Here is a 22,826-nt window from a genome sequence, read left to right as displayed (position 1 = left end):
AACTAGCTATGAGTCAAATGGAACAAGCAAATCCTATGGCTCCGAGTGATAAGGGTGATAGTAGTCAACAACCATTTGGGAAGTTTAAACCGAACAGAGGGTTCATTAAGTTCAATGAAAACATCATCAACAACAATGTGAATGTAGCATCAGGGGTGCCTCCTATTTCTAAGGTTTTCAAGAAAGAAAGAAAGTTTACTCCTTTGAATGAATCATTGCATAGTATTATGAATAAGTTATTGGAACAAAATGTGCTTACTCTCCCTCCTATAAAGCAAATAGATCCTGTAAAGATTAATTCACCCTATTTTGATAACAAATCTTTTTGTCAATTTCATCGTCAACCTGGGCATGATACTGAAAAATGTTTTGCTTTAAAGGGTAAAATTCAAGATTTGATTGATAATAATACTATCTTTGTTTCAGGTGTGAATGATAAAGGCAACACATCTGTAGCTCTTCCTAACCAAAATCTTAAGATTTTTACTGATCCATTACCTTCTCATACCTCTAATGTGATTGAGACTAACGATTCCTCTTTCTCACCTGATGATCTTGTGTCTATGACCCCGAATGTGGTTAACTTTGTAGAGCAACAGAAAATCCCTAAAGAACCTTCCATCACATTTGATTCCAGTGAAACTATCAAGGCACCTGATGGTCCTTTATATATAGTTGCAAAAGTCAAGAATACACCTTGTTGTGGAGTGCTTATTGATCCTTCTTATATGGTTAATGTCATTACTGGAGAATTTCTTTTTACTTTGCGATTGAATCAAGTGATCTATGACAAAACAAATGTGGTTGTGAAATTATTTGATGCATTTTCTTCTCCTAAAATTGGTTCTATTACATTACCTATTGAGGTCCATAACAAAACCCTTTATGTCAACTTTGCTATTATTCCATCATCCGAACAATTTCGTGTGAAGCTAGGCTATCCTTGGCTATCTTCCATGAAATCTATTGCTTCTCCTATTCACAAGTGCTTGAAATTTCCCCATAATGGTGAAGTTGTTACTGTCAATCATAGTCTCTTTAAACCAACTGAAAGAACTTCTAGCGTTCCTATTGGTTATTTTTGGCCTAAACAATTTCAATCTCTTCCACCACAAAGTGATCATCTTTTCAAATCTTATCAAAAGTGGAAAAAAGATATGATCCTATCTCTAAGTGAACCTAGAACACCCAAACTTGATATTCCTATCATTCATGAGAAGGAAGTTCTTCCTTTGAAAGATAAAACTAATGTCTTTCCTCAAGAAGATTCCCAACCCATCCCTATGGATGTGACTATGTCTATATCTAACAAAATTTCTAAAGGTAGACCTATACCTCCTCATCATGATGGACTTGGTCTCCTTCCTAAACCAAATATTCCTCCTTTATATGGAGTAGTTCCTCCTCCTTCCTCTTCTCCTATTATTCAACCTAAGAGATCACAACCTAAACACCCAAGTGATATGGATGAGAACATTCCTCCTCCTCAATCTTCTCAACTTCCTACTAAGACTAGACAAAATCGTTCTACGTGTGAACACCGACGAAAGCGTCGTCTTAGAGCTCGTGCAGCTGTTTCCCAAACTTTGCAATCCCCAAATACACCTTCAGCTAGTATTATTCCATTTTCTCCTCAGCCGAAAATTGAGCCAAAATCTCCTAAACATAAGATGCATGATGATTTTGATCCTGTGCGAGTTAAAGATCCTATTTTTATAAATCTTGATGATGATATAGATGAAAATGTTATTCATGATGAAAATGTTACTTCTCTTTCTTCTGATAGTGAATATGAATATGTTGATGTTGATAACCATTTATCTAATGAATTTTATAAGCACTTATCCTAGCTCCTAGACAAGAACAACGTGGCTTGGAACATGAACATAGCCCTTGTTTGGATCTTATGATAGCTCCATCTGCTGTGTTGGATGTTCCTCCTCTAGCGTGTTTCCTTCCTTCCCAAAATATTGATCAGCAAGATTGGGGGGTGGATGATGTGCTAGACTAGTTCATTAGCATAGCAGACTCTCTCCTCCTCTCTTGATCTCTTTTGTTACTTCTTCTATGTGTTATTCTAATTCTTCTATTTGTTGTCCTTAGTGTTGTCTACCTAAGGACGATGCAAAGCATTGAGATCCCTTTTGGTCTCTCTCATGTTGACTCAAAAGACACATGTGTTCCCTTCTTCTAGGTGACCTTCCTTGATTGGGGAATGAAGAACAATTATGCATACATACATATGATATACATGAATTATCATACATCATACTGACCTCAAGGAAAGCAAAGTCACCTCGTGCTTTGTGTTTTGTGTCTATTATCCTTGGGTTTATCTCACACTTGGGGGCTAAATATTTGTGATAACATGCTCCTTTCCCTTCTCATTTCTTATGTGTATCACTACCTTAAAGCAATCACCCCTGATGAGGCGTGTGCGATCGCTTTAACGTAGGGGGCATACACTCTGTTCATATCTCTTCAAGATACTTGAAAATTTCTTGACGAACTTAGCTTTGCCTTGAAAATTTTTGGTATTTTCCTTGCATGACTCATAGTGAGGGAACCTTACTACTGTCAGTCATGGTTCTCCCTCGTGATCTTCCCTTTTACTTTGTCAATTGAAGTTGTAAGATCCTTAGTCCACTGGGGGCTAGGTGCATCTTGCCTCCTTGACATGGTGAAAGTCTTACAATGTTGTTTCCTTGTACTTTACCGGAAGCATGGGCGTACGCTTATACTCCCGCTAAAGTGGAGGCTAAATGTAGCGTCCTAAAATTGTGACACTTGCAATTTTGACTGCATTTGGGTCTTCATGATGGTGGCACAACGTTGAACCTGAATGGAGACCCCGAAACCTGCTTGCGACATCAAAAACTGCATCTTTCTGCACCTTGGCCTGATCCTCCTTGCACCCTGCTGTCCCAGGAGGTGGGACCATGGCGCCCAACGCCCTGGTCCCTGGCCCTATTTTGGGCCCGGTCTCTTGTTGGGCATCGGGTCTTCAAGTTTGCAATTTGGAAAATGATGTTCCTAGGTCGGCCTAAGGTCAGAAAAATCAATCTCCTAACCCTAATTGACAAGTATATAAATTACATTTCCCCTCCCAGAAAGGGTGGTAGAAAAAAAAGAGAAAAAAACTTATGTGTGCAAGACACGGAAGCGATAGGCAAACATTCAAACATTTTAGCATTCAAGCATTCCTTCAAGCAATTGAGCATTCTAGGTCTCCATTCAAGGCTAGGTGTTGCATTCAAGACAAGGATTCAACCATTGAAGAGGAGATCACCTACAACATACAACATACAACATCATTACACCTTCGCATGTAAGAATACAAACATTCTTACAACAAGGTATAAGTACTTGATTACATTACAAACACTTACATTTACAACATTCTCATTTCTTGGTTAATTCCAAAACCGGGGTTTGACCTAAAGGCAAACCCCTAATCCCTAACCCCCCAATCGTCCTCTCTTTTTTTTGTGTAGGTTGCAGGTACGCGGTTGTAATTGAAGATCTGGAATCCTTGTGCAGAGACGGACAGATCCCCCTTCGTTTCGTGGATTTTTCGGAGGACCGTGTGCACTCCGGGCGCCATCGTCCCATCAACTTTCACTCAAACTTGCAGGACAGCATCGTCTCAACATTTTACTGCTAATTTCAGGTCTGTAGCTTCATCCCATGTCCCAATCTCCATCTACAAGCGAATCTTTCTTACTTTTACATACATTCCTAGTTCAATCCTTCTATCTACATTCTTTACAAAAGAGGGTATCCTTGTTGTCTCAACCCTTGAAACTCATTTAGAATCCAGTCTTGCATTGTGTGGGATTGGATCTTGTGGGTTTCAACCCCTCTTTTGAATGTAAAGTCTCTCCTAAGTGAAAATCGTCAATCCTAGTGACCTCCTTTCTCTCTCCATGGAGTGGGGGAACACCTAGGGTTCGATTTTCCGCTTTACAGCATTTATGGGAACTCTTTTCTACTCACTACTTAGAGTGTATAAATATCTTGGAAGATGGAATTATCACGATCTCATGTGTTATGTAAAATTTTCTAATATTAATAAAGAGAGCTATCCACTCTAGTAGAGCTTATTAAAAAAACTAATAACTTAAAAAAGTTAATGATGAATGATAAACTTATTATGAATTTAAACAAAAAAATTTTAAAAAAAAAATTAAATTTGTTAAACTCAAATATTAATATTATATAAAATAAAATAAAAAACTGTAATATAATAATTCTACAATAATTAAAATTTTAATAAAACAAATAATTACAGTATTCATGCAAATAAAAAATCACACATAATTCATGTTTAAGGAATGAATATTTCATAGTAAACATGAGTATTTAATATATTATATTATAATTTTGTGAAACTGTTAATATTGAATAATTATTTTAAATAAGAGAAATAATTGTAAATTAAATTGATTCTATTCTTTTAATTATTATTTAGAATTTCAAATAAGATAAATAATTTAAATAAATTTTAAACTTAAAATTTAAATAAAAAATAATACAAAATAAACTAAATACAAAGTCCAAATACTAATAAAACTAATAAATTAAAAAAATAAAATAATGAATAATAAATTTATAAAATTGAAGGGCATATTTGTAAATTATAATGGCTCTGCAAAATTTTGGATCCATGAAAAGTGGAAAACAGAAAAATGCGATTGCGAATTTAAAAGTAACAAGGCAGAAGAAAAATCATGGACTCACTAAGCGCTCCCCATGGCAAGCAGAACAACCTCAAAAATTCGCCCACAGTAATAAGGTGGGGTTTACAAATAGATTCGAGGCCCTAAATACCTGCGCTACAGTAGAAAATTCCATCCCGGTTTCTCTTAATCAAAGATGCAAGGAGGCGGCTAGGGTTCCAAGGGGTCATCCAATCAGTATTGAGATCTCGAAATCTCAAAAAAATAAAATAATCCCTGCATCTATCGCAGGAGTTTCTAGTTGGTTTGGGAAACAATGGAACCCTAGACCGATTCAAGGTAACCATAATAATGCAGGAATGGGGAAGGTCAATAGATGGCCTCCACAAAATTCATCTCCTCGTGGAAATTTTGTTGCCACTGGTGCGAATTTGACAAAATTAGGCAAAAGACGAAATAGGGTTGAGTCTTTGTCAAAGCCACCAATGAACCCTCCTTAGGTTGTCATCCCTGAAAATAAAAGACAAAATTATGAAGGGGAGCAACAAGCAACTAGTTATTACAAATCTAACCAAAAAACAATTATTATCAGCAATCAATACACAAACAGCCTATGGGAAGAATATGAGTCAGGGCTGTTTGGAAAATGTTGCGAATATGATGCCTCCACCTCGGGAATTATCCAGTGGTTGGTATCTGCCACCAAAGGACAAGTAAGTATCACAACCTTAGAGGACAATTATCTATTTATTCACTGCAATTCATCAGAATTAAGGGAGAATATACTTAACAATCAACCTTGTTTCTTTAAAGGTTACTGTTTTTCTTTTTTTAAATGGAGGCAAAATTTCTCCCCTAAAATGTTTGAAATTTGTTTAGTTCCCAGATGGGTAGAACTGCCAAATCTCCCATTAGAAATTCTAAATGAGCACTGCCTAGTTAGAATAGGGGATTCACTGGGAGTTTTAAAGGTTTAGAATAAATTTATAGAGATTCTCCAATAGCCAAAAAAATGGCAAAATTGCATATAAAGGACTTAAGCTTGGAACCTATTAAAATAATAACTAACCATTTGATGTACGTGGTAAGACCAGAGATATATAAGGGTAGGGTGGAACAAATTGAAGTAATCTTACCATGCCCAACCCTTCCCAACCCTAAACATCACAAAAAAGATAAAAAAATACCCTCCGAGGATATGGTAAACATCACCCTGAGCCCTACTAAAAATGGATTTATTATAGAAACATTGGGGGAGATAAAATATACCAACATAGATTCAAAAGAAAAGTATATGAATTCAAAGTCCAAACTAGTTCCAAAACCAACATCTATAGAAATCTCAACCCTAGAATTGGAGGAAGGGGAAATTGACATCAGCATTTAGGGCATATCTGAAATTCCCTCACTAATGGACCAAGACATCTCGATGCCTCCCATGGGAGACCAAACCCTCTTAAAATGGAGTTTGGAGGATCATTAAACAAAGCTTGGAAAAGGATACCCAACCAGATACCACACATGAAAACGATGGCTTTGAGTCATCACCCATTAGTCCCATTATATTAGATACAGTGGAAACAGAGGAGGAGTATGCCAGGAGGATCACAAAGGAGAATAAAATAATTTTGGAGTATGTGGGAAATGAAACAGTTAATGACTTGACTGAATCCTTTATAAATAAAGTGGTGGATGATGAGGAACTTGCATATCAGAGAAGACTACTAATGTTAGGTCTCTTGGAAGGGAAAATTACAAAGGCTAAAATTCTAGAGGTAGAGGCTTCTATGGCTAAAGAAGAAGAGGAGTTGGGCTTAGCTAAAACACTAAACAATATTGAATCCCCAGATTGTGCAAGAGAGGTAAAAAGAAGAGTCAGGAAATCAATATCAGAACTCATTAATAAAGCAGGCAAGGCTGAGGGCCAAACTAAATTAATAAATCTCTTTTATGCAGGGAAGGGGAAGGTCCTTCGCAAGGAGAAATGAAGCTCTTTACATGGAATGTTAGGGGCTTGAATGCCCCTAACAATTAGTGTATTTTAAAATGTTGCATAACTAAATCTAACCCAGATATAATTATGATACAAGAGTCCAAATTAAGTAAAGATGAGTTAGAAATATTAGACAAAAAATTGGGAATAAGGAGAATGGAAGGCTCCCCTGCCAAGGAGGATTCAGGAGGAATAGCAGTAATATGGGACCCTAGGATAGTGGTCTTTAACCTACTTTATAAGACCCCTAACTAGATGTGTGGTAGGGTCAATAATATTAAGAGCAATATAAATTTTGTCTTATTCAATATCTATGGACCTATTCAGAATAAAGACAAAAAGAAAACTTGGGATGAGATAGAACAATTTCTTACCTCTGTCCCAGATCAGATATGTATCATTGGAGGTGACTTCAACGCCATTATTGACCCATCAGAAAAATGGGGGGGGCATAAAAAAAGTCAACCAGACCACCATTGATCTCAGAGAATGGATATTCAATTGTAACCTCATGGAGGTTAAAACAGAAACAAACTCTTTCACATGGAACAATAGAAGGAAAGGATTATGTAACATTGTAGAAAAGTTGGATAGATTTTTCATGCAAGGAAATTTGGCCAACATCTCAAACACCTTTGAAGAAAAAATCCTTCCTCTCTTAGGTTTAGACCATTTCCTGATCCAGCTTTCTATCTCTGAAACCATTCCCTCTATTAAAAGCCCTTTTAGATTTGAATTAATGTGGCTGAGAGATGAAAACATCTTAAAATTAATAGAAAAATGGTGGACAAAATTTGGAGTGATAGGCTCTAAAACTTTCAAATTAGTCACTAAATTAAAAATAGTAAAACAAAATCTAATAGCCTAGAATAGAAATCAGTTTGGCAATCTCATTAAGAAAAAAACAGAAATAGAGGAAGCTCTAAAAGAAGTGAATGAAGAGGTCATTAGATCAGGTATGGACAATAATCTCTACATGAAGGAGAAATCCTTATTAATAGAATATGAGGAAACTATGGCCAGAGAACAAATCTTTTAGAAACAAAAGTCTAGAGAAAATTGGTTGGAGTCTTGAGATAAAAACACCAAGTTCCTCCATAACAACACAAAGCAGGGGAGACTAGTTAATAGAATTGCTAAAATCAAAACCAACTCTGGGGATCTCAACTGTAACCCAGAAATCATAAGTGCAAAAGCAATTGAATACTTTAAGAACATCTTTAACAATCAGGAAGGCTCTAGATTAACCTTGAGGAATGAAGTGCTCAAATGTATTCCGAAGATAATAAACAAGCATCAAAACCAGTTATTAAATGCTAAATTCTCTAAGAGAGAAATTGAGAAAGCTCTTTTCCAAATGAATCCAGACAAGGCCCTTGGGCCGGATGGATTCCCTACCTCCTTTTATCAGCAATGTTGGCACTTCATTGGGGATGAAGTCACAGAGGCATTAGAAGGAAATAGGAATTCAGGAAAGATCCTTAAGGAATTAAACAATACAATCATAGTTTTGATACCAAAAAAAGACAAAGTTGAAAGTTTTGAAGAATTCAAACCTATTGCTCTATGTAATAAATTATAGAAACTTCTAACTAAAACCATTGCAAATAGACCTCACAACCTACTCCCTCTATTAATTAGTGAGGAACAAACATATTTTGTACCAGGACACTCAATCTATGATGGAATCATAATTGCCCAAGAAGCAATACATACAGTTCAAATTAATAAAGACCCAAGTATGCTCATCAAACTCGATATAAAAAAATCCTATGATAAGGTTGACTGGCACTTCTTATGTAAATGCCTTGAAGCTTTTAGCTTTGCTAGACAATAGATCAATCTTATATATGAGTGTATATCAACACCAAGAATGTCAATCCTTGTTAATGGATCTTCTGTTGTTTCTTCAATATCTCCAAAGGATTGAGGCAAGGGGATCCAATCTCTCCCTTCCTCTTTATACTAATGGTTGAGTCCCTCAGAAGACTATTAAATGTTGCAAGAGAACAGTCATCTATTCAAGGAATTAAAATTACTAGTGGCTTGGAAGAAACTACACATCAACAATTTGTGGATGACACCATGCTCTTTGGACATAGTGATGTTCAAGAAGCCAAAGCTATTAAAAAAATTCTACAAACCTACTCAATGGTGTCAAGACAAGAAATTAACACCACAAAGTCAAATATTTTCTTCTTCAATACTAAAGAGAAACTAGTAGACAAAATAGGAAGTACCTTCAAATTTAATAAAGGTATATTGCCATGTAAATACCTGAGCATCCCCTTGGACAAAGGTTGCAGATCCTCAAATTTGTGGGATCAAATTATATTAAAAATCAAAAATATAATTAGCTCATGGAGCGAGAAATGGCTATCCTTGGTCAGCAAGGCCACCATGATAAAATTAATACTATCTACTTGTGTGGGGGAAAAAGTGAGACTAAGCAAACATGCCCTAATCTCACTTTCAACCACACACTTGTGGAATACGAAAGAGCCCAGAGGTATCACACAATTGGCTACTTATTTTTGTGAAAGAGAGAGCCACGGGCTACCTATTAGGGTTTCTATTCCTTTGTTGTAATTGAAAGATGAAATGATGCAAGTTCAATCCCTAACCCCAAAGTGCAAGTATGAACTAATAACAAGATTACATAATTGAACTTAAATGATGGAAAGCTGTAAACACAAGGACAAGACAAGAATGCAAATGCGTACCCAGAGTTAAAATCTGAGTGAAAATGTTCGGGATAGGGGTGCGGGCGCCACTGTCCTGATTCTGCCCCTGAAACTGCTCCAGAAACTGCTGTTTTGCAAAGCTATCAAAAATGCTGAAAACTGCTGTCAGAAGGACCAGGGCGCCCAGCGCCTCTGTCCCAGGGACCAGGGCGCCCAGCGCCTCTGTCCCAGGGACCAGGGCGCCTAGCGCCCCTGTCCTGGCAGGACCAGGGCGCCCCACGCCCCTGTCCTGGTCTTTTGCTCTGAGATTTGGTGTGTTGTTTGGTCTCCGTCTGCTTCTTCCAGATCTGTAACTTGCGGTGTCGTCCGAGTCCCAAAACCTGCACTTATATCTGAAAAGGTGTTTGGGCGGCTATATAGGGTTTTGCCTTAGTCAAACCCCCGCTTCGGTGATTTCCACCTCCACGAATAGCCAAGTTGTATTGTAAAATGTAATGTGTGTGCAGACCTTGTGTGTGTGCAAGATCTAAAATGCAAGAAAGCAAACTAGAGCAACCTAGAAAGTAAACCCTAATTGCTTGTAAATGATAATGTAAATGCTCTAAATCCAGATGCAAAGTGATCTAAAGCATGAATAAAGGATATATTGAAGCTTATGCAAAGACATGAAAACAACATGAAATCATACCCAACCCTCAAGGGAGGAGTACAAGCCAATCTTCAGTCGGTAATCTCCTATTGTTCTTCAATGTCTTCCAAGACCTAAGTGGATGAATGAATTTGATAGATGCTTGATAGAAGGATGTTGAATGTTGTTGAAGTCTTCAAAGATCTGCTCTTTCACTGCATATGAGGTTCCTGAAAACCGAAATCCTTCCTCCTCTCAAACGAAGAAAGAGAGCTCTTTATATATGAGACCCTAGGTCTTAATTTTGACTTTTGGCCGACCTAGAGATTGAATATCCCGCCAATTTCTTGGGGTTAAGCTTTATTTTATGATTGGATCGCGCTCCTAAAATTTTGAGAAAAATGTCCGGGACCATGTTGCACTCCGGGCGCCATGGTCCCGACAACTTTTCACCAAATTTTCAGGACTATCGGATATGATGATTTTAGAGAGAATCCCGAAGTTACAGGTGATTTCGAGATGTTTTGACCCCCGAAACCAAGCCCCCAAGTTTGAAATAGGGCCTAATTAGGGTTTTTGATTAAATGATGTATAGGAGGAATAAAATGAAAAGGGCACACTTTAATGAAAAAGGGCCCAACTTTATGATATAGGAGATGATAAAATAGAACCTTAGACCTAATTAATTTGACTAATTAAGTGCTAAAGGGGAAATACAATGCAAAAATGCAAAATGCGCCAAGGCGAGTGCTAAACTAGGTGTGAAATTGTACCACCCTAGCAAGTGCGTACAATTTACAACACTACATTTAGCCCCCACTTTAGCGGTCATATGAACACTACGTGCATATGCAAGCTAAAGTACAGAAAAGTAAACATTATTTGAAAAAGGATATATCCATAAGTCTGTCGAACGAAGCCCCCAGTGGTATCTGCAGTACACAGTTAGGAACCGCACCCTACAAAACACACGTTAGATCACAAAATCACCTAATGCTTACTAAGGAAGGTGATGAAAATTCGAGGGTAGCTATATGCCCCCCCTTGTTTCGGCTTGCTAATTTTAGTGAGTTGAAACAGGGTATCATGTTTACCACTTCGAATTGTTAAAGAAAATTGATGACAAATGCTCACAAGAAGATTTGATATGAGATCAAAAACTAATGGAGAATCATTTGGTAAGAAAGAGGACTACATCTCAATTCCAACACAACAAAGAGTATGAGGATTTGAGAGTTCTCTAACACAAGATGAAGGATGTAAACATGGACTTCTCACCCCTAGATCTTGTCTAGGTGATCCATGGGAAAAAAGACATGGAAAACTAGCCCCCAGAGTCTGTCTAGGTGATCCATGTAAGGGAGGAGAGTGAGAAAGTCTAGCCTTATGCCGCTAGTTCCACTCAACCTCGTGCATGTGTGTGTAAGTGAGGTTGGAAGCACCTCATATGAGTCTATGCCCGAGTATGCTACAACCTGTATATGTATAGTACAAAAGCGTGACATCTCGCTCTAAGAGTCTGTGCCCTGGTTCTGAGAATAATCAGCTTGCATAAAAGAAAAATGGAGACATCTCGCTCTAAGAGTCTGTGCTCTGGTTCCGAGAATGACCCATTGCTCAAAAATTGTAATGTTTATGTCATAAGCAAAGTAGAACAAGGATACCTACCTTCATCACAAAAGAAGATACCCCAAAAAATGCAACAATGTCATAGATCCAAGCAAGGGAGTTTTTGCACTTTTTAAGCAAGGATAAGATAGTTGAAAAGGGATATCTTGTAGTATGTGTAAAGGAGATCCTTAGAGGAGAAGAGACCTTTGTACAAAAGACACCTATCCCAAAGAGGAATTGTCTTAGACAAATATAACATCTTCTAGAATAAGACAAAGAAGAGAATAAGAATGCAATACTTCCTTCTTTTGCGAGGTGAAAGTGATTCTTAATGAAGGATGACACTCTTTTTAACCCAATTGGGAGAGTGAATTCATTATGGATGTAGTTTACCAAGTGCAAAAGAGGTTGTAGTCAAGGACTTACACCTCTTGTAAGAGAGAATCCTTGAACAAACAACAACAAATGCATACAAGGAATAACATCAAGTAATAAATTTCACACCATCAACGAAATAGGAAAAAGTGGATCCTTAGATAAAAATAAGGAAAGATCATTGCCTCAATGAGGACTTACACAATCTTCTAGGAAGAGATTTGGACATAAGAAAAAGAAGATATGTAAGAAATCACTCTTGTCCCCATAGGAACAAGAGATAACATAGAAAATTAGGCTATTATGTTGCTTCAAAAATATGATTGCACTTGAAATTGTACCATCATGAATGACAATGAGCCCCCAGTAAATGAGCTACCAATGTCACATAATGATGAGCAACATAATAGCCATTAATGTTATTTAAAGACATGATGGATTGAATGAGGTATTTGAATATGACATGCTAAATGCTCAACTATAAGTGAGATCAAAAACATGTGTAAAATGATAAAAATTGAACAAGAAAAGTCACAAGAAATCTTAGGAGAGGGATGAGTGTAATTTATTAGAGCCTTATCCTTGGAGGAAAGGACTTTATGATGAATAGGAAATAAAGATTCATAAGTGGATTTAGAAATTTGAGGGGAGTCATAAAGAGATTTGTTCATCGCCAAGATTTCCTTATGAGGGAAATGAGAGTTGATAGAAGTAGAAGATGATTTAGTTGAAGTGAGATCATCATCACTACTAAATATAGCATTCACATTAAGAGATGGTCTTTTAGATGCTTTAGTGTGTTTGCCAGGATTATAGCCAAGTCCAAAGGCATAATTGTGAAAATTAGTCTCTAGAGGAACTTTTATCCCTTGTTCATGAGCACCACAACCATTTCCATGATACCCATGCTTAGCAAAAATGCGAAAACCACGACCATAACGATCAGCCATTTCAGGAAGAGAAGGTGGTTTTTCATAAGACAAAGAATCAAATTCTTCAGAATTAAAGGTGTGAGGAGAAGAATTTTGAGAAGCGGCCACAAAATTATTGCTCATAGGTTCAAGTAAGACTGATTGATCTCTAGTTTCTTCCTTCTTTTTAACTTTAAACTCTCTAGGAGGAACCCTATACTCACCTACAAAGGTGGGATTAAAGTCAAGAGATCCCCAATCGTCTTCTGCGAGAACCTTCTCAGGATCAAAAGCCTTTTCATGTGTAGATTCAAGTTGAGAAGAATTTTCTTCAGGAACTTCAGACTTATCCAAAGAATTTTGACTATCAGAGGATGATGATTTGTTCATAGGTATCATGTTTAAAGAGTCATCACTAGAAGAGGAAGGCTTAGAAGAACTCCCTTTGGAAGTAGATGTTTGCAAACAAGCCTGAAGATTAGTATCACCTATCAAGGTATATGTCTTATTATTATAAATAAATTTAACTTGTCTATGCATTGTAGAGGGGACAGCTTGCATACTGTGAATCCAAGGTCTCCCTAATAACAAGTTGTATGTTAGATTTCCCAACATAACATGGATAGTAGTAGGCAAAGTAACAGGTCCCACTGTGATGGGTAAGGTGATAATACCTAATGAAGACTTAGCCACATTATCAAAGCCTCGAATGGGATGAGAGTCAGGCTCAATAAGGGATGTATCCACATTCATCTTATGCAATAGATTAATGCTACACACATTAAGGCCAGAACCATTATCTACCAGTGTTCGTCTTATAGCAGTGTCATTTATGATAACCACAATCATCAAGGGATCATATTGATGTTGAATTTCACTAGTAGGCAACTCATCTTGAGTAAACACAATTTGAGCTTTAGGATTCATCACAGAGTTAACCAAAGACACTATATTACTAGATGTATTAGGTGGAGGAACATTCAAATCTTTCAAGGCATCTTGTAACATTCCATGATGAGCGGAAGAAGTTTGGATCAAATCCCAAAGGGATATCTTAGCAGGGGTAGCTTTAACTTGTTCTATGAGATCATATTCCTTACCAAGAACTTGTGAAATACGCGGAGCTTGCGGAAGAATTGGTTGGGAAGGAGGAAGTGAAGTTGGGATAACTGGAGGAGGATTAGGTTGCCTATTGTTTCTAGTATTATAAGTATGGGCAACCGCATGATAACTCTCTCTAGTCAATTGCTTAGCATACTCATAAGGGCTCTTAGAGGAATAACCTCCTTGCACAGTAATAACCGGTTTCTTAGGAGTGCAAAAATAATCATTAGCATAACCACCTTGAACCACTAAGATACGCTTATTTAAAGGTTGAGAATTTTGAGAAGGACAAGCACCTTGGACAGTGAAGAGAGGTTTGTTAGGTGTTTCATTCACATGTATCAAATTGATTGAGGATGGTTTAGAGGAATGAACAAAAGTGTTGGAAGAATTATTGATAGTCTTCTCTTGCACTAAAATATTATCACAGATTAAATCAATTTTAGGAGAGAGACAAGGGGTAGGCATTGATGTTCTAGTAGGAAGAGTAATACTAGGAAAGGTCATATCATCCTCTATCATCAAAGGATCTACATGGGGAATAAACTCTCTAGGAGAAGGATCAACATTTCTCTCTAAAGTCTCACTTTTGAGAGGGAGATCTTTGAAAGAGATGTTAACCATTTTGCTTTGAACTAGGGTTTCCTTATGAGTAGAACCAAGTTGAGGAGAGGGAGATGCTTTATTTTCAGAGGGAGAATAATTGAGATTCAAGGAAGGGGAGAAACTATCAAGGGAGTTTCCAATCTTGATTTCATCCCCTTTGGCTAGGGGTAGAGAATAATCTATACCTTCTTCTAATGGTTCATCCCAAATAGTGAGGTTGTTGAAAGGAATGTTTGAAGTATTGTCAATTTCGGGAGAGGAGATAACATTGTTTATTAATTCCTCATCTTTAGGAGGGAGAGCATCAATAGATGTGTTAAACTCATCCTCTTTCCTCAAAATATGTTCAATAGGGGAGAGAGAATTAAGGAAATTGCTTATTATTTCATCTTCTTTCTCTAAGGGATGCTTATGGGTAAGACCAACTTTAGGAGAAGGGCAAGCATTTATCATTAATTCATCATCTCTAGTGGGAATTTTGTTGGAAAAGGAAAGGCCATCACTAGGAAATGTAGGGATAATGTCATCTTCTTGCACAAAAGGATCCTCATGAAGGGAGTGTTTTTTAGGAGACACAAAGGCATCAAGGGCATCATTCACCAAAGCATGATCATATCTATTAAAAGGTTTATCTTTTGATTCAAAAGGAGATATCTCTTCATAGAGGGGATCATTGAAAACAACCATGTTACTAGATTTAGTGGAAGAGCTGATAGGAATGTACCCTTGAGAGGAATCATTCGACTTATCTTTCTCATCACAACGAAATGGCATAGTAACAATGTTTATGAATTTCTGGTAAAATGAAGGTTTGGTATACTTAGGTTTCAAAAATTCATCTAAAGTTTCATCTAACTCATAATCATCACAAATATGAACATCTTGCAAATAAAAATCTGACATTTTAAAATTGCATAAAATTTTAAACACACAATGCAAAGAAACACACTTTTTTTTTTTTTTTCTTTTTAATGAAAATGAAATGAAAACACACTAAATCTAGATCTAGATCTAACAAATGCAATGCAAGAGGAAGCAATGATAGATTCACGTCGGGTTCACCAAAATGTGTGGGGGAAAAAGCGAGACTAAGCAAACATGCCCTAATCTCACTTTCAACCACACACTTGTGTTATACGAAAGAGCCTAGAGGTATCACACAATTGGCTACTTCTTTTTGTGAAAGAGAGAGCCACGGGCTACCTATTAGGGTTTCTATTCCTTTGTTGTAATTGAAAGATGAAATGATGCAAGTTCAATCCCTAACCCCAAAGTGCAAGTATGAACTAATAACAAGATTACAGAATTGAACTTAAATGATGGAAAGCTGTAAACACAAGGACAAGACAAGAATGCAAATGCATACCCGGAGTTAAAATCTGAGTGAAAATGTTCGGGACAGGGGCGCGGGCGCCACTGTCCTGATTCTGCCCCTGAAACTGCTCCGGAAATTGCTGTTTTGCAAAGCTGTCAAAAATGCTGAAAACTACTGTCAGAAGGACCAGGGCGCCCAGCGCCCCTGTCCCAGGGACCAGGGCGCCCAACGCCCCTGTCCTGGCAGGACCAGGGCGCCCCACGCCCCTGTCCTGGTCTTTTGCTCTGAGATTTGGTTTGTTGTTTGGTCTCCGTCTGCTTCTTCCGGATCTGTAACTTGCGGTGTCGTCCGAGTCCCAAAACCTGCACTTATATCTGAAAAGGTGTTTGGGCGGCTATATAGGGTTTTGCCTTAGTCAAACCCCCGCTTCGGTGATTTCCACCTCCACGAATAGCCAAGTTGTATTGTAAAATGTAATGTGTGTGCAGACCTTGTGTGTGTGCAAGATCTAAAATGCAAGAAAGCAAACTAGAGCAACCTAGAAAGTAAACCCTAATTGCTTGTAAATGATAATGTAAATGCTCTAAATCCAGATGCAAAGTGATCTAAAGCATGAATAAAGGATATATTGAAGCTTATGCAAAGACATGAAAACAACATGAAATCATACCCAACCCTCAAGGGAGGAGTACAAGCCAATCTTCAGTCGGTAATCTCCTATTGTTCTTCAATGTCTTCCAAGCCCTAAGTGGATGAATGAATTTGATAGATGCTTGATAGAAGGATGTTGAATGTTGTTGAAGTCTTCAAAGATCTGCTCTTTCACTGCATATGAGGTTCCTGAAAACCGAAATCCTTCCTCCTCTCAAATGAAGAAAGAGAGCTCTTTATATATGAGACCCTAGGTCTTAATTTCGACTTTTGGCCGACCTAGAGATTGAATATCCCGCCAATTTCTTGGGGTTAAGCTTTATTTTATGATTGGATCGCGCTCCTAAAATTTCAGGAAAAATGTCCGGGACCATGTTGCACTCCGGGCGCCATGGTCCCAACAACTTTTCACCAAATTTTCAGGACTATCGGATATGATGATTTTAGAGAGAATCCCGAAGTTACAGGTGATTTCGAGATGTTTTGACCCCCGAAACCAAGCCCCCAAGTTCGAAATAGGGCCTAATTAGGGTTTTTGATTAAATGATGTATAGGAGGAATAAAATGAAAAGGGCACACTTTAATGAAAAAGGGCCCAACTTTATGATATAGGAGATGATAAAATAGAACCTTAGACCTAATTAATTTGACTAATTAAGTGCTAAAGGGGAAATGCAATGCAAAAATGCAAAATGCGCCAAGGCGGGTGCTAAACTAGGTGTGAAATTGTACCACCCTAGCAAGTGCGTACAATTTACGATGCTACACTACTATGCCCATATACCAATTCTCTTGTATAGACCTACCTTTAGTAAAAAAGAATGAAATAAATAAATACATTAGGACCTTCTTCTGGCAGGGTGCTAGTGAGAAATTCAGAATGCCTTTGATGGCCTGGGAAAAAATCTGCAAACCTTAAAAGAAAGGGGGTTTGGGGATAAAAGATATGATTCTACAGAGAAAAGCCATTGGGACAAGAATGGTATGGAGAATGCATAACAATCCTCATTTAAAATGGGCTAGAATCCTATACAACAAATATCTCCATAATAATGATCCAACCAGCATCTTTAGAGTATTCTCCCCCTCCAAGGGATCTAGAATATAGAATTTCATGATGAACTGCAAGGAAATGGTATCAAAAATGCTAACATTGAGTCTAGGGAATGACAACAAAGTACTATTCTGGTTAGATTCGTGGTGAGGTTACCCTGTAATAGGCAAAGATAACAAATTTGACACTTCTAGGGTAATCCTGGAAAGATTATGGGGTGATAAGGTTGCTGACTATATTGAGGAAAAAATAGTGGAGGGTATAAAACCTTGGAGGTGTAAATCGTTTGGAAATTTGGGTCTACCAGCCAATGAGTTAAGAGAACTAGAAAAGATACTGTTGTCTAGGAAAATTTCTTTCGGTAAGGATGAGGATGGAGTAATCTAGGTAGGGGATAAGAATGGTAGGTATAGCACAAAAGAAGGATACAACATTCTTATGAAATAGGGGCCTGATACTACTAAGGACATTTCATTAAAACTCTGTTGGGATAAGAGATGCCTTCCTAAAGAAAAGCTATATGCATGGCTAGCATTACAAAATAGAGTCCTAACTGCTAACATATTTAGAAAAATGGGGTATGAAGGCCCCAGCAGATGCCCGTTAAGTGAGAAGGAAGAAGAATCAACCAATCATCTCTTACTTGTGAATATTCTCATAATTGTTGGAGGTGGCTTAGAAAATAAATGAATTGGTACTCCCCCATCCTAGACTCAGTCATGGCTATGTTTCAAGCATGGCCCATCAAGAACAAAGGGTGTATATATGATGGGCTTTGGGTGGTGGCTCCCTCAATGCTTGTATTGTAGATTTGGAAAGAAAGAAATAGGATAATTTTCAGAGAAGACAAGTTGGAATGGAAGAAACTCACAAACAAGGTAGAGGTGGCCATAATAGAACTAATCAATAGTCACTCTATGAAAGGCCATAAAAACATGGAAATGACATAATGGGATGATAAAATGAGATTAAAATGGACTGGCTTAAAGATTCCCCCATTTATTGGGGATGGTCCTACTAGCACTATTCAAAAATGCAAAGACTGTAAGTGGATGCCCCCAATGGAGGGTTGGGTTAAACTCAATTTTGATGGAGCCTCTAGAGGCAATCCAGGAGTGGGGGGCATTGGCTGCTGCATACATAACTCAAAGGGAGAATAAATAGCTACTCTTGTCCATCCTTTGGGTATAGGCACCAATAATGAAGATGAAATTAGAGCTCTTGACAAAGGAATTAAATTATGTAAAATCTTAAAAGTTGACAAAATTAACATAGAAGGAGACTCTTCCATCATTATCAATGCCCTTAGGAAAGGGGATATGCCCAATCGGAAATTCAATGCAATCCTAAACAACATTCTTAGTATGGTCCAACCCTTTGAAGGAGTAACCTTCAACCACATATATAGGGAAGGTAACTCTAAGGCGGACCATCTTGCAAACCAAGCTGCAGATGGAAAACCTAGTATCTACATAAAGCCTAGCAATTCACCCCTAAGTTGATCCTCATAACAGTTAATAGTGGCAAGGGATTACTAAAAGAACCTAAAATTGTTAACATAAACTACAAAAGTAATACCTTTAATTAAAATAAAATCACAATTCTCACCAAAATAAGTATACACTTCATAATTAGCAATCGGATTGAAGTTAGGTAACTACGATGCCCCTTCTATGTTTAACACCAAGATAGCATTTAAACTCAACACATGTCAAGATATTCATTAGTGGATAATATTTATTTCCTCACAAAAGTATAGTTTTGAGGGAGATGAGTTGTCATTTAATTACTCTGTCGGCCTCACACCATAAGGAGTAAGAAACCGATCTTATTAACACTCTACCCTGATTTGGGAAGATGCACTTATATGATCACTTTTTTGGCAGATGGGAAAGACCTATCTTAATAATAATTATGATTCGACATCATAGGCTTGCCTATTAATTATTGCGGTTTCTAGAAAGTTCATCTCTATCTTTAAAAAGCTAGACAAAGCCTTCATCATTCATGGGCGACACTCGCTAAACTATCTAATTCCTTCTAATAATAGTATCTTAGATAGAAACCATGGATACCCCAGTTAGATTGAAAAGCCTGAAAAGACAAATGGCCTTCGTTGGGGCGATTCAAGGGATAGGTTGAAGAGGATCATCATATTCCCTCATGAGTTGGTGATGGATGTGGTAGAATGCATCCTTGGCAGGGAATTCTTAACTAATGAAGACCAAACCAAAGCCAACAATGACATCGTGGCCATGCTCTTATTGCTCACGAATTATATTGAAAAGGACATAGACATTACGGTGGGCCTATGCAGGGAAATCTTCAAGGCTTCAATTATGGATGAATTAGATAGGGTTATGGTCAATATCAGAGATGAGATGACCATTCCCAGACCTTCACATTATGACATTTTGATTATAAACAACAACCTCGTTCCTAGAAAGCCAATATTGGTTTTCGAGGATCTTGAGGCCTTCAACGCCGGGTTGAAAGAGATACAAAGAAGCACTGAATTCCTCCTCAACCTGTTCCACCTCCACACGCCTATGAAGGCGTCGTGGTTTGAAGACTACCTCAAGCTACAGGGCATTGAGCTTGAAGGGGAACCCGACATCCCGAAATCTCGAGTAGAAGGATGATATACCCGAGGTGAGCCCTCTTTCTTTTGTAGCTTTTTATGTATATATATATGTATATATATATGTATACGTATACGTATACATATATATATATACCTATATATATGTATATATATATGTATACGTATACGTATATATATATATATGCATATACTATATATATATGTATACATATATATGTATACGTATATATATAGTATATATATATATATATGCATATACTATATATATATGTATACATATATATGTATACGTATATATATAGTATATACATATACATGTATATGTATACATATATACGTATGCGTATACATATATATATATGTATATACGTATATATATATGTATATATATATATGTATATGTGTACGTATATATATATATGTATACGTGTACGTATATATGTATACGTATATATGTATGTATATATATATATATATATATACGTATACATATATACGTATACGTATATATGTATACGTATATATGTACGTATACATATATATATACATATATATATGTATACGTATACGTATATATATATATGCATATACTATATATATATACGTATACATATATATGTATACGTATATATATAGTATATACATATACATGTATATGTATACATATATATGTATACGTATACATATATATATATATATATGTATATGTATATGTATATATGTATATATATATGTATATACATGTATATATGTATATATATATGTATATACATATATATATGTATATATATATATGTATATACATATATATATGTATATATATATGTATATACATATATATATATATATATATGTATATATGTATATATATATATACATATACATATACATATATACGTATACGTATATATGTATACGTATACATGTATGTATACGTATACATATATACGTATACGTATATATGTATACGTATATATGTATGTATACATATATATGTATACATACATGTATACGTATACATATATACGTATACGTATATATGTATACGTATATGTATATATATACGTATACGTATATACATATACGTATACATATATATGTATACGTATATACGCATATATACGTATACGTATATATGTATACGTATACGTATATATGTGTGTGTGTGTGTGAGTGTGTATATGTATACATATATATATACATACATATATATATATATACGTATATGTATATAAATATGTGTGTGTGTGCGCGTGTAGACATATATATATACATAGACTTATATATATAGATATATATACACAGGTATATATTTATAACTATATATATTGAATTTTTTATATTTTCTACCCCCCTCATGTCTGGCGAATGGTTATTTTGGATCCTTCTTGCCCGATTTGTTCCAATAGCAGCCTCTCATGGTTGACTGCTCCCCTCATGGTTTATTAACGTTATGACTAGAAGCACATTGTTGAGGAGGATAACACTATTTATGGTTAGGTGATTATAAGATAACTCAGCATATCTAAAGTGTTAATATATTCGGTTAGTAACAGTTTATCGAAACAAGTATTGGCAGTCCACTTTAGAAACTAGTTGTTGTGATGGGCTAATTGCTTATTTCAACTAGTTGTCTATTTATTTGGGTTGCCTTCAGACTAAATCTAGGCATTAAATATTCATCATTTAAAAAATATGTTAATTTGTCATAAAGTTGTCAGAACGGAACAAGCCAGGGCCCTATTTTTTTCTACTTAAGTTCTTCATGTTAAGAATCCATATCAAAAATTAGAATGGGTCATTTAGGACATGTGTAAAATGAAAAGTATAACTCATGCAAGATATGGCTTGAAGGGTGGTTCAGGGTTTCTATTGTATTAACTTTCAATAGAGTTTGTGAATGATGTGGGCTATTATTTAAGGCAAATGAGTTTTGAAGGGTTTTGAGTTCCTTATCTTATATAATACTATCTGTTAGTATTGGGTGTGCTAAACTTTGTGATATAGCCTCACGTGTTAAAGGGAAGATATGAGGTCCTTTTATCCTAAAGTCAACGCAAACAAGAAGCATCCTGCTAGGTTGATTTCAGGATACAAGACTTTGTATCCTCCCCTATGAAAATATTCATGATTTTTGTGCAACTGGCTAGGAAGGATAGCAGACAATTATCTAGGATATATGATTGATCTATATTTCCTTATTAGTAATTGTTGTCTGCCTTGAACATGCATGGAAGTATTCTAAGAAAGTATCTATCTCACTATGCTAAATGAATATCTTAGATGTATGATTAGTTATGCATTTTTCTGTAACATTTGAATGGGATTCATTGATATTTATTTGTAAAATCAGGGGTGTATGCCCCTTTCACATTGAGCATATATATGATAAAATAACTGCATATTCTCGGGATATTGAGGAGGATATGGTTCTAACAAATTGTACCTGATAGTTGGATATGTGTTTTGGTGTTTTGGTTTTTGCTATGTGCAGGAGGCAACGGGAAAAAGAGGAAATACATAACGAACTAAGAGTACCAGGAGAGGATTAATAGGCAAGCATCATGGCACTACTCTAGAGCCAAATAAACAATACCACCACAATAGTAC

This window comes from Cryptomeria japonica, chromosome 3 (genome assembly GCF_030272615.1).
Source record: "Cryptomeria japonica chromosome 3, Sugi_1.0, whole genome shotgun sequence".
Lineage (NCBI taxonomy): Eukaryota > Viridiplantae > Streptophyta > Pinopsida > Cupressales > Cupressaceae > Cryptomeria > Cryptomeria japonica.
Note: the sequence above shows the minus strand (reverse complement) of the source record.